Source organism: Calonectris borealis, chromosome 17 (genome assembly GCF_964195595.1).
Source record: "Calonectris borealis chromosome 17, bCalBor7.hap1.2, whole genome shotgun sequence".
NCBI lineage: Eukaryota > Metazoa > Chordata > Aves > Procellariiformes > Procellariidae > Calonectris > Calonectris borealis.
The window spans coordinates 6,637,760-6,649,276 of record NC_134328.1 but is presented as its reverse complement, the minus strand read 5'-3'; the positions used below and the strand labels follow the sequence as shown (position 1 = coordinate 6,649,276).

The following is an 11,517-nucleotide window of genomic DNA, read 5'->3' as shown; positions in this document are numbered from 1 at the left end:
CACCCGTCTCCTCACGGGAAGCCCGGGCACGGCAGCGGCCCTGGGGCGGGCTGCAGGCGCTAAGCGCGCGCACCGCCGTGAGGGGAACGGGGCCAGGGAGCAGCGGCGCGGCCGAGCACGGCCAGCGCCCCGTCCCGCCCTGCACCGCGAAATGGCGGCCCCGGCCGGTTCCGCTGCCGGGCACCCCTCACGCCACCTCCACCGGCTCCGAGCCCGCCGGAGCGCGGAGCGGACAACTCCAGCCTCCGCCTCCGCTGGGAGCCGCGGCCCCTCGGCGGGGAGAGGAGGGCGGGGCAGGGCGGAGGACGGCTCGAGCGGCACCGCCCAACATGGCGCCGGTGCCCGCCCTCCCGCCTCAGCGCGGGCGGGGCCGGGGCGGGCCCGCGGCCCCTATAAAGCGCCTCGCGCGGCGCCCGCTGGCCTCTTGCTGCGGCGTGGCTGAGGTGGGTGCGGGCGCGGGGCTGCGCTCCGCGGGCGGTCGGTCGGGGTCTGGTGGGTCCGGGCTCTGCCCCTTCCTGGCGGCCCTCCCTGCCCGAGCGGGCTTATGGCGGCCGCCGGCGTCGCCTCCCTGCCCGCCCGCTGAGGGAGCGGCCGGGGCCGCGTGGGCTGGCGGCATGGCCGCCTCCGCTCTGCGCAGCCGCGGGGTCCCCGACCCCAGGTGCTCTTCTCCGCGCTCCTGCGGTGCTTCCTGGCCCACCGGCCGCCCTTCCCGGGAAGGTCTTCCACGAGCCCGCCGGTGGAGGCGGGAGCGTGGCGCGGCCGCCGCGGGTGCGGCCGTGGGGCCCCCGGGGCTCGCTGGTGGAGGTGATGGCGGTTTTTTCGCCGTCAGAGCGACGGTGTCGATCTCTCGCTGCTCAAGCCAGGACGAGTCTGATGCACCGGCGGGAAGCGCCGCTGTGTCCCGCGGGCCCGGCGCTGACTTCCTTCGCTGTACTGGCAGGCGCTGCGAGGGCGGGGAGCGCAGGGCTCCGGGAGACCTGGGGCGGCGGGGCCCGGCGTGCCATGAGGGCCGTTGCCTGGTTTGCTCCGCCACGCCGGAGCCTCTGGCAGGTGGGAATGGTAAGTCCTTAAAGTAACTGTTCCTCACTGTTAAAGATACATATAGATATATTTTCGTCTTCAACATCGTTACTGAGTTGCTTCTGCAATGCTTTGTCAGGCTGGTGTCTTGGCAGATGCGTAGGTTTGACTACTAGCCTAAGTACTGTGGAGCTGACCGCAGAGAGGGTTTCCTCCTGCTGAAGCCTTGCAGCCAGGCCCTTTGTGCCTCGTCTTGCTCCCGTTGTGTGCAAGGTGGCAGGTCCAGCAGGGCGAGAAATCTGCAGCCTGGGAAGGGCAGTGGGTTTACAGCTGCGAGCCCCTGGCAGGTGCCCTAGGGCCGGAGGGCTGGGGACCAGGGCACGCTGGAGACAGGCGGGTGCTCTGCTGCAGCCCTGGCGTGGGGCAGAGCTGGCCTGGCTGCGGTGGGCCCTTGGAGGAGGGGCTGGTTCTGGAGTTTTCCTGCCCTGCCCCTTGCTGGTAGGTGTGCAGTAGTGTTTGTGGCCGAGCTGTTCCCTCTCCCTGAGGTCTGGCGACTCGCGGCGTTTACGGCTGCGTGTGCGACCTCCTGCTTTCGCGTCGGGAAGGCAGAATCCTCACATGGCTGTAAAGGCTGGGCCCGCAAAAGTGCGTAACCTGTTATCTTTTTCTGCCTTCTCTTTTTCTGTTACATCTGTCTTGGCTGTCTTGCGCTCTGCTGCGGAAGCCCCATACATAATTTTCTCTGGACTCTTGCAGCATTTCCCCTGTTGTGCCTGTTGAGCATGCCAACTAGCCAGCTCTTTTTGGGCGACGATTTGCATGAATTCATTCATTGCCCGTGGGAATGCCGGGGGAGGTGGGAGCATGGCATGGCTGCTGTGGGTGTGCAGCCACCTAACTCCTGGGGACTCGCTGGTGTAAGTGATGACCGAATTTTTTCCCCATCAGAGCGACAGTGTTGATTTCTCACTGTTCAAGCCAGATCATGTCTGATGCACCAGCAGGGAAGTGCTGCTCTGTCCTACACTCTGGCAGCACTTGGTGCTAACTGTTCCCTTTGCCTTTACTCGTAGGGTGCTGCAAAGGCAGAGGGGGTGTTGAGCCTCTGGGAGACCTGATGTGATGTGATGGCAGTGATGAACTGTGTGAGGAGAGCAGTTCCCTGTTTGTTCCACCATGCCTAAACCTCTGGCAAGTAAGAATGGTAAGTCCTTAAAGTAACTGTTGATCACTGGTTTAATTAAATAAAAAAGGACGGGGGGGGGGGAGCGGAATAACCTTTCTGCAAGGGAGTTGCTTCCAAAAGTCTCTGTCCATCTGCTGCTCAGAGCAGCTGCCCCAATAAGGGACAGGAACCATCTTGGCTGAAGTGTGTCCCTTTGGAAGAGGGGTGCTGTTGACTCTTTTCTGCCCTGCCCCTTGCTGTCCAACTTGAGGGAGTGTGAGGGGATTGCAGATGTTCAGTGGTGGCTGTGTGTGTGCATGGCTTTGCCACTTCCTCTGCCGTTAGTTCACTGAGTCCCTGTGGATCTGCTGGCGGAGGTGGGAGCGTGGCACGGCTGCTGTGGGCGTGCAGCCACCTAACTCCTGGGGACTCGCTGGTGTAAGTGATGACTGCATTTTTTCCCCATCAGAGCGACAGTGTTGATTTCTCACTGTTCAAGCCAGATCATGTCTGATGCACCAGCAGGGAAGTGCTGCTCTGTCCCATACCCTGGCAGCGCCTGGTGCCAACTGTTCCCTTTGCCTTTACTCGTAGGGTGCTGCCAAGGCAGAGGGGGTGTTGAGCCTCTGGGAGACCTGATGTGATGGCTGTAGCCGGCAGTGATCAATTGTGTGAGGAGGGCAGTTCCCTGGTTTGTTGCACCATATGTGCCCCTCTGGCAGGGGAGGATGGTAAGTTTTGATACACCTATGTTCACTGGTTTAAATTAAAAAAAAAAGGGAAAACCACCTTTCTGTAAGGGAGTTGCTTCTGCAGTGCTTTGACAGGTTAGTGTCCCTGGAGATTTGACAGATGTGTAGATTTGAGCATTGCAGCAGGGGCCCTTTTAAGTGTTGGACCTGAGTATCAACACCTGTTGAAATACTCAGGTTTCCTTTCGCTATCTTTCCTGCAGGGTTTAATACCTTGTCCGTTGTTATGGATGTGAAGATTTTTCAAATGTAATTGATTGCCTTTTAACATTCAGCTGAAGAGCATCTGTCATGATGACTTCAGACTTTTTTTCCCCACCAGATTGGCAATGCTGATGCAAACTTCTGTTTTAGCCAGATGGACTGATTCCCCAGATGCAAGATGCTTCAGTTCCTCATGTGGCTGTATATTGAGGCTACATGCCCTTGCACCTCTGTTGCAGAGAAACTGCATGTGTGCTGCATGCTTTGAGGGCGGGCAGCACTGGAGGGTGCTGTCTGCACATACCATAGTAACTGATTGTATAACACTATCTGACGTGTAAAAGACTTGAGGATCAAAAGTGAAAGAATTCTCGTGTTCAAAAGATCCCAAGTAAATGGCAGAGAGCTCTGACAGGTTTCAATTTAAGCTTAAAAGCATAAGCATAGTTTGCTTTGTTTTGCCCCATTTAAGCAGTGTTAAAATGAGATGGTGCTTACAGAGTCAGGGAGCTTTTGTTCTTGATCTTTTTTCTTTCTTTGTGTGGATTTTTTCCCCCCTCTGAATGGGAGGCTCTTAATGCCTTGGGAGAGAAGTGTGGATGAAAGTCAGCTTCCAGCAATGTGTGTATTTGCAAGAGAGGGATTGCTTTTGGTGTTCTCTTTCTTACTTTGTTTTTTTCTATAGAAGGTAAACAATGTGACATCTGAAAACTTGGCTGTTTGATTAGGATTTCACTAATGCTCTAGAAAATGTGCTTAACAGAACTTTACTTCATTGGATAAACAGCTGTTGTCACTGGCTTCATTCAGTTACAGCCTTGTGTTGCTGTTCAGGTGCCTGTTGTGCAGCTATCATATCTCCAAGGAGGCTGAAGTCTTGGTAGCCTGTATCTATGAAGAGCATAAATGTGACCTTTCTATATGGCACTCTTGAATTCAAAAGGAGTATGAGTGGTCTGTGTCAGATGGTGAAGCTGGTAGAGCTGACCAAATGTTACTCTGGCACTCTCTGCTCAGTCAGCTCCCCCAGGCTCTTACCAAGTACTACTCTAAAAGCTCCCACAGTGCAGTTTTAAGAGTGGATCCTATTTGGAGTACCTGGCAGTGAAGAAGTTTTTGCTGTTTGCAGAGCAGCCCTGCTGTCTAATAGTTTTTGGGGGAGGATTTGAAACTATATATTTGCTGTTCGAGGTAGAGTGGACTGACAAAATCTTGGTTGTTTTCTTGACAGGTTGAGATTTGTCAGAAGTTGTTCTGGGACCTGCTGTGATTTCAGGGTCCTAGCAGAAAGCTGTCCTCTGCTAATGATGTCCCTCTCCATGCTGCTGCCTGTGATCCCTTGTCCAAGCTACAGCATTCACATCACCCTGCAACAGCTCTGGTCTTTTCTCAGAGCTAGCAGGAGTGATAAATTGGTGTCCTGCCAACTTACAGATGGAGGATGTTATATGTTTCTTTCCCTTGGTATGAGGCATTTAACTGTAATGGAACTTGCCGCATGTTTAATGTAATTGGATGCTTTTGTCTGCAAGGGCTGCATTCACCACCTGCTAATGTTATCCTACCACAATCATTAAAAGTAAGGAAGCCTCTCCTTAGAGAGCGATTGTCAAGTATGAGAGGATGGCCTTCTGTGCAAGGAGAGGGGGGATTCAAGTCTTGGCTCTCCCCTGTCATCCAGAAGGCTTTAGTAATGTATCATTGGCAGCCTGTAAAGTGGGGAAGAGGCATCTCAGATGCTGCAGTGCAATGTGAGTTTCTGTACTGTTTAGAGCCTATTTTAATAAAATCTGAGTACTGGGTGAATTCAGCTGGTGACTGAAATTCTATTTATATGCCTTTAATAGCCAATTTCTGGATCTCCTAATTGTTTTGGGGAGTTGGATGGCCACAGGGCTTCAGTGCAGTGATTGCTTACATCGAGCTGCCTGCTGCCTCAGGCCAGAAAGGGGCACGATCTCATGGCAGTGTAGTGTCACACGCCCTGAAGTGAAAGTGCTTAGCTGAGACTTGTGGCTGCTGCGGTGCTGCAGGAAACAGCACGAGGGCACGGTTCTCTGTACATAACAGCTGGCGCTAAAGGTCGACAACAGGTCTGTCTGCTGGACCAAAGCGAGAGGCGTAGTCTGCACTTTGCCTCTGTGGGAACAAGGGCTCTCCCTCAGCTTCTCCCCTAGGTCCTGTGTGGGGAGCAGCTGGTGCAGAACATAATTCAGTGGGGATTTTAGCTGGCCTGGTAAAAGGTGTAGATTAGCATGTTCCCAGGTAAGTCACTGGCTTTGCAAATCCTTCCATACATGGGTCTTGCAGAAAAGTGACAGCAGTCTGGGAAGGAAGGGAAGCTGATGTCAGCTTCTGTGGGGATTTGGACATTTCCCTCATGCAGTGTGTTCAGCTCGCAGGAATGACTGTGCTGCTGGCTGGAGAGACTTGGTGACAGATGTTTGTTCAGATCCTGCAGCCTTCCCCTGGATGCTGTTTGGCAAACTTCCAGGTGTGCAGAGCAGGAGAATTAAATACGGATTGTACATACGTGCTGGAGTAGGGAACCACTAAACAAGAGGAAGCTAAAGGCTTTCCTAGTATCAGAGAAAGGTAGTCAAGAGCCCTAGGATGTATTGCTTCCTGTACCTCTGACTTTTACATCACAGATAATTGACTGTACATGTCTGGCCTCAGTAGGGGTGAAAAAAATCTGTCAATGAACCTGTGCTGTGCGATGCCTGCCCTCTTGTAGAGGGGTTGAATGGTGGCGAGTGTTCTGCACAGAGGGAGAGGACATTCTCCATCTGCCGTGCCCGTTAGTCTGGCAGTCAGGAGCGGTGTCTGCATGATGCACAGTCAAACAGGCCTTGGCAGATGTCCTGTGCAGGTCCTGGTCTGGTAGCATTTGTACCCCCCGCTGGCAATGCAAATGAAGTAAATAGCCCCTTCAGATCAAGCTGATGTGGAGAATTGGGATATATATTGACCTGCAGTGTCTCAGACAGGTTCAGATTCAAACCCCAGGCCTAGTGATGGAACCGGCTCTTCCCAATGTGCTGCTGTTGGGAAGTAGTGCAGCAGCAGGTATGTGTGTTAGGGATGGGGTTAAAAACCAATCCGCCTGCAGCCTCGTTAGGTTCCTGAGGAGCAGGGCTGCCACTGTTGAAGGTTCCTGTGTTGCTAGTTCTGGGCCTGTGGAAGCTGTAACTGATGGGTTATCCATGCTGACTACCAGCTGAGGGGCTGCTGCCTGAAAGCAGCTGGGCGCATGTGCGCAGCGGCTGCAGTGAGCTGGCTAGCCCAATGGTGACAATTCAGCCTGAAGTAGCTGAAGGGCGAAAGTGAGGCACGGATAACAGGCTGAGGAAATGTTTAAGGAGTGATTTCCTGCAGCGTTTGAAGTATTGCTGTTATTTTTACTGCCTGATAGCAACAGCCTAATACTCTAATGGATTGGAAGTTATTTACAGCAACTACAAGTTTAGGGGGTATTTCTGCTACTTAAAAGCATAAATAACAGTTTCAGTGGTTATGAGAGAGGATTTGGTATCTGAGCTGATAGTGGCCTTTGGCATGTATGTTTAGTAGGAAACAGCAATGATGGAAAATTAGCTATTAATCAGCATTCAAAGCAGTCTTCCATTAAATTAGGTAGAGATTTTTCTCATTCAATTAATGTAACAGCATAATCTCTTGAAACAACATATTGATGAGGGATCAGAGCTGCTGCTAATATAATTACTTTCATAATCTAATGAGCATACCTACCAGCAAGCATACTTTAGGGAACAGAGTGTGCTGGTTGTCCAGTGGGAGCTGTGAGGACGGATGTAGCTGGAACGTGTTTTATTATCTCTCCAAGAAAAGTTGCTCAGGTCAGGATTCAAGCACTGCTGCTATTGCATACATGGATAGGGATGGAAGACAAAACTCTCTGAAGATAACTGATCCACGGTAAGCAACTCATGAATGCTCTCTAGTCTGGATGCAGGGGCTAGCTGGATGGAGGAACTGAACTGTGTACGATGAACTGAATCTGGAGATCTCTCTGCTCTGGCAGCTGTAGGGGGTGCTGTGGGCATGCGTTGCCCAAAGCTTCAGTAAGGGCCAGATGGGATTTCTGCATCAAACTGTCCATTTGTTTGAGTTGTTCTGTTAGTATACAGTCAGGATGCTTTCACCTTGTCACTATAGCAGTGTGCTGTACTAAACCTCTGGACCAGTGGTCATTAGCTTATCTGTAAGAACAAGAAGTGTGACAAAGTGGAGACAAACCCTAAAAGTAACATCTGAGCTTGTCAGAGGGTTTTATTTAGAGGAGGAGGAGGTGGTCTTCTGTACTGGTAGGCTTTTGCTTCAAAGCTTTCATCTGCTGGAGTTTCTGATATGCCTACAAACAGCTAGGCACCTTAGGTGTGGCTTCATTTTACATCTGCCTCTATGATGTTTTTTCTGGAACTAGTTTAGGTCTAGAGAGCATCCCCTGACACTCCTTCCACACCTTTGCTCCAGATTCCCATGCACCCACTCAAAAATGTGAGCATGGCCGCTTTTACCAAAAGTCTGTCTGGACAGAGTTTCAGGAAAATGAGGATATATGGTAGGCGCAGCTGGGAGACACAGGCTGCGGGTCATTTTCTTTATTGCCATAGCATCTTTTTTTCTGTTATATGGGATATCCTACCTTCTGCTGCTTCTCCAGACACCCTTGGTAATGGAGAGCTGGCTGAACTTGACTCTGGCCAGCTGTGGGCTCTCAGCAGTGTGGTATGCTATGAGTTTGGGTAATTTTCCTGTGTGTAACGATAAGCTATTAAAAAACTTCAGCTGCAATGGACTTCCTAGTACAACTGCGTTACAGCCAAGTGATGAAGTAGGCCTCCCGGTTAACAAAGAAACCATCAAACTTTATTGTCTGTACCAAGCATGGAGGTAAGATCACCCCATTTGAAAATCTCTTAATATAGCCCTTCGATAAAAGTTGGAAGGACTTAACACTGAATTTGCAGCTCTCCTCCTCAGAGCTGTCCTTGGCATTTGTTTCCCCATTACTTGCCTGACTTCTGCAGGTACTGGTCAACTCCTGAGTGTGTCTGCTGGGTGTTTTGAATGAGGAGATGAAGGCCAGGAGGTGTGATTTGGACAAAGGCTGACTTACAGTTTTTTCTCTGCACAGAGAGCTCCCTACTAGCTCTTGGAGGCCAGCAAAAGATAATCGCACCAGTGCCTGGTCAAGTTGCTTTCAGTGCAGCTGAAGGGCTGGCACCAAAACTGTCACCTGCCTGTCCCTATGCCTGGCAGGGATCTTTTAAGGACCCCAGAAGGGTCCCAGCTCCTTAGGGGAGGAAAAGGTTAAAAAACCAAACACAAAACAACCATATATCTCCTTGGATCAGGAGAGATTCTGATGTGTTGAAGACGACAGAGCCCCCAGAAGACAGAGCTCCATCTTTATTGCCCCAAAACCCAAGTTTGCTGACGATACCAAACTGGGAGGTGCTGTTGACTCGAGGAATGAGAGGCCTTGCAGAGGGATCTGGATAGATTGGAGCTCTGGGCAATGACTAATGGCATGAAATTGTACAAGACCAAATGCCGGATTCTGCACCTGGGAGGGAGTAATGCCAGGCACGAGTCTGAATTGGGAGAGGGGTGGCTGGAGAGCAGCTCTGCAGAAAATGATCTGGGGGTGCTGGGTGACACCAGGCTCGACAGGAGCCAGCAGTGTGCCCTGGCAGCCAAGAGGGCAAACTGCATCCTGGAGAACATCAAGCACAGTACGACCAGCTGGTCAAGAGAGGGGATTATCCCGCTGGAGCTGGGGTCGGTGTGGCCTCACCTTGAGTACTGCGTGCAGCGCTGGGCCCACGTGCTCCTCGGCACAGGCGTGTACGAGGTTCTTTCAGAAATGAGTCCTGTTGTCTGATTTAATTCTTTCACGGGTGCCGTGTCACCATAAAACTTGCTTTCCAAAGCCCAAGAGAGTATCCTGGGCAGTGGCCTGGGTCACAGGGTATGTCTCCAACCATCCAGCAGTCGCTTCCACCACGGTAAGCAGATGGTGTTTGCCACGGTGGGTTTGTGGTAGTGTGATATAATCCATCTGCCAGGCTTCCCCATAGTGATACTTCAGCCATAGTCCTCTATACCAAAAAGGCTTTAGTCACTTGGCTTGTTTGATGACGGCGCACATTTTAGATGGGCCATGGGCCCATCAGGCTATCAAGAGCTCACCCTTATGTTCCCTGTCCAGAGCCACTTCAATTCCAGCAGCCTGGTGCACCGGCTCCTTGTTTCCAGGTTCCTCAGTGGCACAGCTCTTGGGTCTGTGAGCATCTACGTGATGTCCTTTTACCACCAGGTTCTCCACCCGGGCAGCAATATCTTGCCACAATTCAGCACCCAGGTGAGTTTCCCTCTGCTGCCAGTTGCTCCACTTCCATGGCTGTAGCCACCCCCACAGAGCATTTGCCACCATCCACAAGTCAATGTAGAGATCAAGAACTGGCCATTTTCCTTGCTCAGCGATGTCTAAAGCCAGCTGGATGGCTTTCACATCTGCAGACTGCCTCGATTCACCTTTTCCTTCTGCAGTTTCTGCCACTTGTCGGGTAGGACTCCACACACCAGCTTTCCAACTTCCATGTTTTCCCACAATGTGACAGGATCCATCTGTAAACAGAGCATATTGCTTTTCATGTTCTGGGCATTTATTATACAGTGGAGCCTCTTCAGCACGAGTTGCCTCCTCTGCCGACACTCCCAAGTTTTGGCCCTCTGGCCAGTCCATGATCCCTCCCAGGCGGTCGGGTATTCCCATTCCAGCCTGTCCATGACCTGTACAAGCCACTTACTCCATGCACCATCAGTCACATGTGTAGAGGGGACCCTCTCTTTGAACATCCAGCCCAGCACAGGCGACCGAGGTCCCAAGAGGAGCTGTGCTTCAGGACCAACTACTTCTGAAGTGGCTCAAACTCCTTTGCATGCTGCTAATATTTCTTTTTCAGTTGGGAGTATCCCCGGCTCCAAAACCCTCGAGGTCAACCTTGAGTCTCTCCAGGAGCTCTCTGCCAGAGGCTCCAGGTGGGGCCGTGGTCCCTGGCTGCGGTATAAAGCATGTTTTTTTTAATTTTTAAAGGCCTTTTAATTCAGTTTTCCCTTAACTTTCCTCTTTTCTTTACATTATAAACAGAAATAACATAGGGTAGCCTTATGGCTGACGTGGCGGCCAGCCAGGAGACATGGTAGGAGAGAAGACCACACGCTAGTGACATTTTGCAATGAGGATCTCTCCCCTTCTGTGCTGGCGCTGCGTTGGCTCTCCCACCAGTTCCAGCGCCGTTGCTTTGGCCAGTGGGCAGCAACCTCACTTGTGACACCAACCTGGTGGGGGGCAGCTCAGAAAGCCAGATGGGGAACGCAGCACCCGGCAAAGCTCTGCAGCAGCCCAGACCTCCCTGCGACACCACGGCTTCATCCCCCTCCCATGGCTGCGGGGACCAGCCATGCATCTTCTCTCCTCACCGGGGGTTGGGTGCCCCCAGCCCTGCTCTTCCCGGCTGCGGGCGTGCAGGGGGTCATGGGACGAGTCCTGGGGGCTGGAGCTATTGCTAAGGGCTGGGGATGCAAACTGTGGCCGGAGCCACACGGAAGATGGATGGGTGGACAGACGGACGGATGGAGGGAGCTCACCGGACCTATCTGAAACCGGAGCAAGGTGGGGAGCGCGTGTGTGTGTGCACGCACCAGCGGGATCCGGGAGTGCTGGAGGAGAAGAGTTCAGACAGCATCGCATCCCCTCGGGACTCTGCCAGCACCCACGGCTCCCTGCACCCACAGCCAGGGACCCTGCACCTGCGGGCCCCGTGGCACGCCTTCACCAGCACCCTCTCCCCGCAGGCTGCGCTGCCCACTCCGCGTGTCACCCCGAGTGGGGAAGAGAAGCCGGGGCCACTGGCAGCAGCAGGAATGCGGGCAGGGCAAGGGTTGCTTTGCTTCAGGTTTAGTCTCTCGTAGCAGCACAGGGTAAAGCAATGCAGGACATGAAGCAAAGCTCTGCGCGTGTGGCAAAACCTTAAACATCAGCCCCTACAGCTACAGAACCTTCTCCCCTGATCCCTGCACCAGCCATGCCCAAAGCTCTCATGGCCTTCAGGGGATTAGTCGGGATTTTGCTTCTCTACAGCCTGATGCTGGCTCTTGCCCCAGAGTCCCTTTCCTTTACCTCCAGCAGGAAGGGGAGCAGAAGGTTTCTTGGCCGCTCTGATGGCATCACTGCAAGGGTCGGTCACATCAGAGCTCATGCTTTTGTGGTGACATCTTTGCTCTTGGGGACACCACTGACCAGCAGCCCATGAACCCTGCTGGTGCCCAGAGCCGTGACCTCCA

At 52.8% G+C, this 11,517-nt stretch overlaps 1 long non-coding RNA gene and 3 other non-coding genes across 4 annotated transcripts; all 4 read left to right on the top strand.

The window, feature by feature from the left end:
- Positions 1 to 423: 423 nt before the first annotated feature.
- LOC142089653 (uncharacterized) lies at positions 424 to 4,951 on the top strand. Its single transcript, XR_012676243.1, has 4 exons — positions 424 to 1,059; positions 2,094 to 2,224; positions 2,780 to 2,916; positions 4,373 to 4,951. It is a non-coding gene; the product is annotated as an uncharacterized LOC142089653 (long non-coding RNA).
- Positions 795 to 883, top strand: LOC142089935 (small nucleolar SNORD12/SNORD106). Its single transcript, XR_012676366.1, has one exon. It is a non-coding gene; the product is annotated as a small nucleolar SNORD12/SNORD106 (small nucleolar RNA).
- LOC142089933 (small nucleolar SNORD12/SNORD106) lies at positions 1,932 to 2,022 on the top strand. The gene has a single exon (XR_012676364.1). It is a non-coding gene; the product is annotated as a small nucleolar SNORD12/SNORD106 (small nucleolar RNA).
- LOC142089932 (small nucleolar SNORD12/SNORD106) lies at positions 2,618 to 2,708 on the top strand. The gene has a single exon (XR_012676363.1). It is a non-coding gene; the product is annotated as a small nucleolar SNORD12/SNORD106 (small nucleolar RNA).
- Positions 4,952 to 11,517: the final 6,566 nt, after the last annotated feature.